This window comes from Acomys minous (genome assembly GCF_964271855.1).
Source record: "Acomys minous genome assembly, chromosome: 20".
NCBI lineage: Eukaryota > Metazoa > Chordata > Mammalia > Rodentia > Muridae > Acomys > Acomys minous.
Window position 1 is genome coordinate 752,591 of NC_140502.1, and position 6,272 is coordinate 758,862.

Here is a 6,272-nt window from a genome sequence, read left to right on the forward strand (position 1 = left end):
TCTGAAATTTGTATAAGAAGAGTTTACACATTAAAATTACAGTTGTTTCCCAATTATGCACTTCTAAGATACTCACCACAAGTATTCCTTACAGATATTACTTGAATGGAAATGAGCATAAAACCACACTGAAAAGCAAAGATGAAGTAGAAGAAATGGGTTATCACATTTTATTGATCTGTGAGAACTGAGGTTCTAAGATGGAGATCATGTGTTAGAACTCAAATATTTAATATAGTTTATTACTAATAATGTAGGTGTTGGTTGAGGGATAAGTCTCATTTAATATTTGAAATTATACAGAAAGGTAATGAGTTTCTTTGGATATTGTTGAACTTTTAAAAATCAACATCTAAAGTGTACATGAGTTGCTACTTTGTGAGGAGCTGGATGGTTTTTGGTACAACAGGACTCAAGAAGTTTCTGGATTTCACCTGATTATTCGTTCTCCAAACCTGGAAACATAGACTTTGGATAGATATTCTTTATTTGTCACTGGTGTGAGAAATTTCACTGTGTGTATATTCTGATGATCTCAGATGTCCCAGACAAGTGGCTACCTCTGCATCATATGGACTTGGTGGTACAATGCTCACCGTGTAGACATGAGCTATTTTGTATGCCCCTTCTGAATCAATAATTTATATTTCACTGTGCATAATCTAAAAAAATTTACTGACATAAGTTCTCTTGGTGTACACATAAGCAGATATATAAGATAGTACTGAAACAAAAGTTTCATTAAACAGCCTCTGCTCAGGGATTTTAATATCCATAAACCTGAATGATGTCATGGAAGCAGAGACAGAACTATTATCAAATATATTTAACAACTCATGTTTACCACATGGACTGTGGACCTCAGATGACAAGTCCCAGAGAAGATTCCTCCAGGAATGAGGAAGCCTAAGGGAAAAAAGGAATCATGAATGTGCAAGTAAACTTTCCATTGTCCAGAGAAATAAAAAAGATAGGAACACATGGGTGCCCATTTGTTAGGCTGATATGCATGACACTTCACAATCCACAATACTGAGGCTTATAGTATGACAAAGATGTTCACTTTGATTTTGTTCTACATGCTTCTGAATACTCCACTTCTCATGATGAGTTTCAATCCTTCCAGGTGCTTTTGGAGAATGAAGAATGAAGAAAAGAACAGAGATTTAATAGAAGCATGTTTTTTCTACCTTCATCCAGTGCAATTGTCTGTGGAGAAAGAATATTTTAGCAACATTCTTGATACGCTGTAAGTGCTTTTTAAATTTTCATGTAGATGTCATCACAAGTATTTCTGGAGATGTCTGAAGATGAGAAACAGAACAATGCTTTGAATGTTGTCTTTTTATTCCAATGTGCACACAAAGAAACAACACCAAATTCTTCTATAAATTCAATGCTATTTTATGAATTTTTTAGCCCAAAGTATTTTGTTTCTTCCAGTTAGCCTCCTAATTTAAAGGCCAGAATTTGAGTGAACAAAGCAATCTCTGTTATGATCATAAATATTAGCCCTTTTGTTGACAGTTTCCATTGTACAGTACCCAGTGCTTTATTATCAAAAGATACCCCTAGTATTTCAATAAGTTTCATTCTGAGAAGGTAAAATTAAATGGCCATAGACTGTGTTTGTCAGTGTGTAACTATCAGTTCTTGTGTGGGGGCACCTAATATTTGGATTACACCTAGGTACAGAAAGCTTTCACATAGATGTTCATTTATTCTCTAAAATTATCTGGATGTGGTCACTCTATGACTTTTGAACCTGCATCAAAATGTAAGTAGGATTTCTGTCCAGTGTGAACTTTAAACATGTCCTTATATCTCCATCTTAACTTGTATACATACACAACCATTTTCTCTTAAGTATTACAAAGCCCAGTTCTTTATTTTCTATTTGGCATGAAGAAGGAATGCTTAAGCTATCAATTTTGTGTTTGAAAATTGAGGGTATCTCTAATAGTGGTGCTCATTTACTTTCCTTGTCATCTGACTGGGTTACATTTGTAGCATGTGTAGGTAGTTGACAGTACTTGAGAACATGATTAGACGAGTTTCCTAGTAGGTCATTTCTTCAATTTTTTAAGATTTATGTACATTATGATGGGCAGATCTGAGCTCAGTCATGCTCAAACTATGGCACCAAACAAGAGCAATACATGCAGTAAACATTGAACCCCTACCCAGATCTAGCCAATGGACAGGACATTTCCCAGATGAGTGAAGAGAGGGGACTGACTTATACATGAACTCTGATGCCCTATATTTGACCATGTCTCCTTGATGGGAAGGCTCAGTGGCACTCAGGGGAATAATAGCAGGCTACTAAGAATAGACTTTATACCCTATGATCACATAAAAGAGGAGGAGGTCCCCCTCAGTCACAGTCATAGGGGAGGGGAATAGGGTGAAAGTGGGAGGGAGGAATGGGAGGATACAGGCATTGGATAATAATTGAGATGTAATATGAAAGAATGAATAAATAATAATAATAATAATAGTAATACTACTACTACTACTAAAGAATTATGTGTCTTCCTTTTTAAGTCTAAGTTGTTTATTTTCTGACCCTTCTATCACCTTGCCAATTATGTTTCTCCTTCATTAATTTTACTAAGTATAATTGCATATTTTACCATGTGGTGACTGTATACATTTTGGCATTATAGAATTCTGATAGTTGTTTTTAAGAATATCACTTCATACTACTAGGCTACTCTGACAGCTCAAGTAACTGGTGTTTCTCATGTTTAACACTCATAAGTTAGTTTTTGAGTCACACAAATTCTAGTCACAAATTCCTATCGTGTGATACAGAAATTTTCGATGGAAATTTTCAGTGTAGTAATGAAGGGCATTCTAAAAGGGGCTATTTTGTCGACAAAGATAACACAAAGTTACAATTTCTAAGTGAAAAAGTAGTTATATTTTAATCTGAGTGAGTCATTCAGAATGAAGGAGTATGTCTGGTGTTTGTTGTTCAGTTGACATGAAATGACTAGGAAGAGACAGGAAAAGAGAAACAAAAAATCTTATATTCCAACTTAAATTTTGCCCTTTTTATAAAATGATAGCATAAAGATTTCCCATATGCTTTACTCTTTACATTTTATTTTATAAATATGTAATGTTGGCACAAACAAATCTCACTGCAATTTCTAGTTCTTCCTTATTCTCAGTAAGCTGCTAGGGTTCTGCTTGTATAACTGGAAGTGTGGTCAAAATATATTTTAGTACAAAGAAAGAGTGCTTAGATTGTAAATTTTGTGTTTGAAAAGACAGAGTATCACTAATAGTGGTGAGTCCTTGTTCCCTTGTCAGTTGACTGAGTTACATTTGTGGCGTATATAGCTGATAGTGCTTGAGAACAGAAATAGAGAAGTTTCCTAGTAGCTCATCTCTGCAGTTCTTTAAGAAACATGTGACTTCTTTTTATGTCTAAGCTGTTTATTCTCCTACACTTTAATTACAGTTACTACTTACATTTCTCTTTCAGTAATTTTACTAAGTATAATTGCACAATTTACCATGTGGATACTCTACACATTTTTACTTTGTGGATTTCTGACTGTTGTTTCCAAGCGCAGCAAGCACTTTAGACTACTAGGCCACTCTGGTAGCTCAAGTAATTAATGCTGTTTATGTTTAGTATGCAAGAGTTAGTGTTTGTGTCACAAGTTCAAGTTTCAACTTTCTAATGTGTTTTACTGAAATTTTCAATGGCAATTTTTCTGTGCTGTAATAAAGGGTATTCTTTTTTTTTTTTTTTGGTTTTTCAAGACAAGGTTTCTCTGTGTAGCCTTGGCTGTCCTGGACTCCCTTTGTAGACCAGGCTGGCCTTGAACTCACAGTGATCCACCTGCCTCTGCCTCCCAAGTGCTGGCATTAAAGGCGTGCACCACCACGCCCGGCATAAATGGTATTCTTAAAGTATCTATTTGTATAGACAAAGCAAACTCAAAGGTACAATTTCTAAATGGAAATCTAATTATATTTAAAAAAATGAGTGAATCATTCTGAGTGAAGGGTTATATTTGAAGCTTATTGTTCAGATGATAGGAAATAACGAGCAAGAGATGGGAGTGATTTTTTCCCATAAGAGAATTTAAAAAATGCTCAATTTAATTTTTGCCCATGTCATAAAAGAGCACTGTTTAGCTCCATACATCCAGATGCATACAGGCATACATCAATTTTAACTAATATATTTGTTCATGTATTTTACCTACAGATCATGGCCCCCCCACCCTCCTCTATTCCTGGTCCCATGCTCTTTCCTTCTACTCCATCTGCATTCTGTTTATCAAAGAAGGAGATCCCCCGACCAAATCACCTCAACTCTTCAATCACATCAGGACTGAGTGCGTACTCTTCTCATGTGGCCTGAAAAAGAAACCCTACCAAGGGAAAGAGAATTTTTAAAAAGGGCAATAGAGTCCATGTCAGAGACAGTCACAGCTCATCTTACTAGGGGACCCACACTAAGCCTGATCTACACATCACCTACATCTGTGTAGGGGTCTTAGGTCCAGTCTTTTGAGGATCCTTGGTTGGTGATTGAGTCTCCACAATGCCCCCCCTGCATCCTGATATATTGACTGTTGATTTTCTTGTGTAGTTCATGTTAGCTCTTCATCCTCCTATACTTTTCCCTACTTTTCTACAAGACTCTGAACACTTTGTCTAATATTTGCTTTGATTCTTAGCATCTGTTTTGGTTCAATGATGTCTGGAACTCTCAGGTGACATTTATGCCAGGCTCCTGTCTGAAAGCATAGCAGAGTATCAATAATAGTGTCATAGGTTGTCTCTCTCCTGTGTCTCAGTTTGGGCCAGGCATTGCTTGGACATTCCCTAAATCTCTGCTCTATTTTTATCCATGCATATCTTGTAGGAAAGGTAAATTTCGAGTCATAGTTCTTGAGGGTTGGTTGGTATTCCCCTCCCTCCAGTAGGACTTCTGCCTAGTTATAGGGTGTCCTTTCAAGTGAGTCACCACCATATTATTCCAGAACTGTCTTATTTATCCATCTTGTCAGAGAGATATCTCTACTCATGCCTTATTCTTACTGTTCTGGCCCTGACCTGCTGCATCAGCTCTCCCAGGTCTGATATCCACCCTCATTTCTATCTGAGCTCTCTTACCTTGTTCCATATCTTCAACTTCTTCTTCTGTCTATTTTATTTTCCTTTCTTAGTTAGAACAAAGCATCCTCTCTCGGTTCCTCATTTTTACTTATTTTCTTTGGGTCAGTAAATTCTAGTATTTTTTATCCTGTACTATATGGCTAAGTAAGTACATCCATGTGTGTTTTTGTTAGTCTGGGTTATCACACTCAGCAGATATTTTCTAGTCTACTTGCCTGAAAAATTCATGATTTTCTTTGTTTTTATATCTGAGTAGTATTTCATTGTTTATTCTCCATTGTTTGAGTGAAATCATTTTTTCTGGATTCTAGCTATAATCAATAAAGTGCTATGAACATAATTGAGCAAGTGTCCTAGGGTATAAGTCCAGGTATGGTATAGCTATGTCTGGAGGTTAAGCTTTTGCCAGTTTTCTGATAAAGTAATAGATTGATTTTCAAAGTCAGACATACATCTATTTAAATATGCATCTCCTGTGTGTGAATTTATTTGAAAATAAGCCAGTAAAAAGATGATCTGCCTGAAAATAAACTAAAAAGAAAACAACAATATAAAGATGGACAGAGGAGAATATGATAAATATATTTACAACTAATTATAATTTATTATTAGTACAGGTGACAAATATTGCCCCATAAACACTCCTGTGCACTCATCTGTCATTCTTTCACTACCTTAGCCAATTCAGTTAATGTCATATGGAAATACCAGAAACTCAGAGGCTCAACCCTCATGTGTAATTTTAATATTTCTCTATAATTAATAAATGAATTCATGATCAGATTTACAGCTTGGTTAAACCTGTGGCCTTGTCTTTACCTTCTTAGCAAGTACTCAATAACCACAGATGGCATATGCATGTTTTATACAGATGAACTCACATGAAATTTTATGGGTGTTCCAAGATTCCATATTTTTATGTTTGTACAACTTATTACACGGGATAATTGTTGCAAACGTAGGGATAAAGACGTTATCTTGAAGTACGGAATAGTCATTGTATTGATTGCAAATGATTCTGTGTCTACTTCTGTACATAATAAATATTGTACTATTTTACAGAACACTATCTGAAAGCCAGTTTCCTCTGGTTTTGGCTTTTTCCTTGGATGAAATAAACAGAA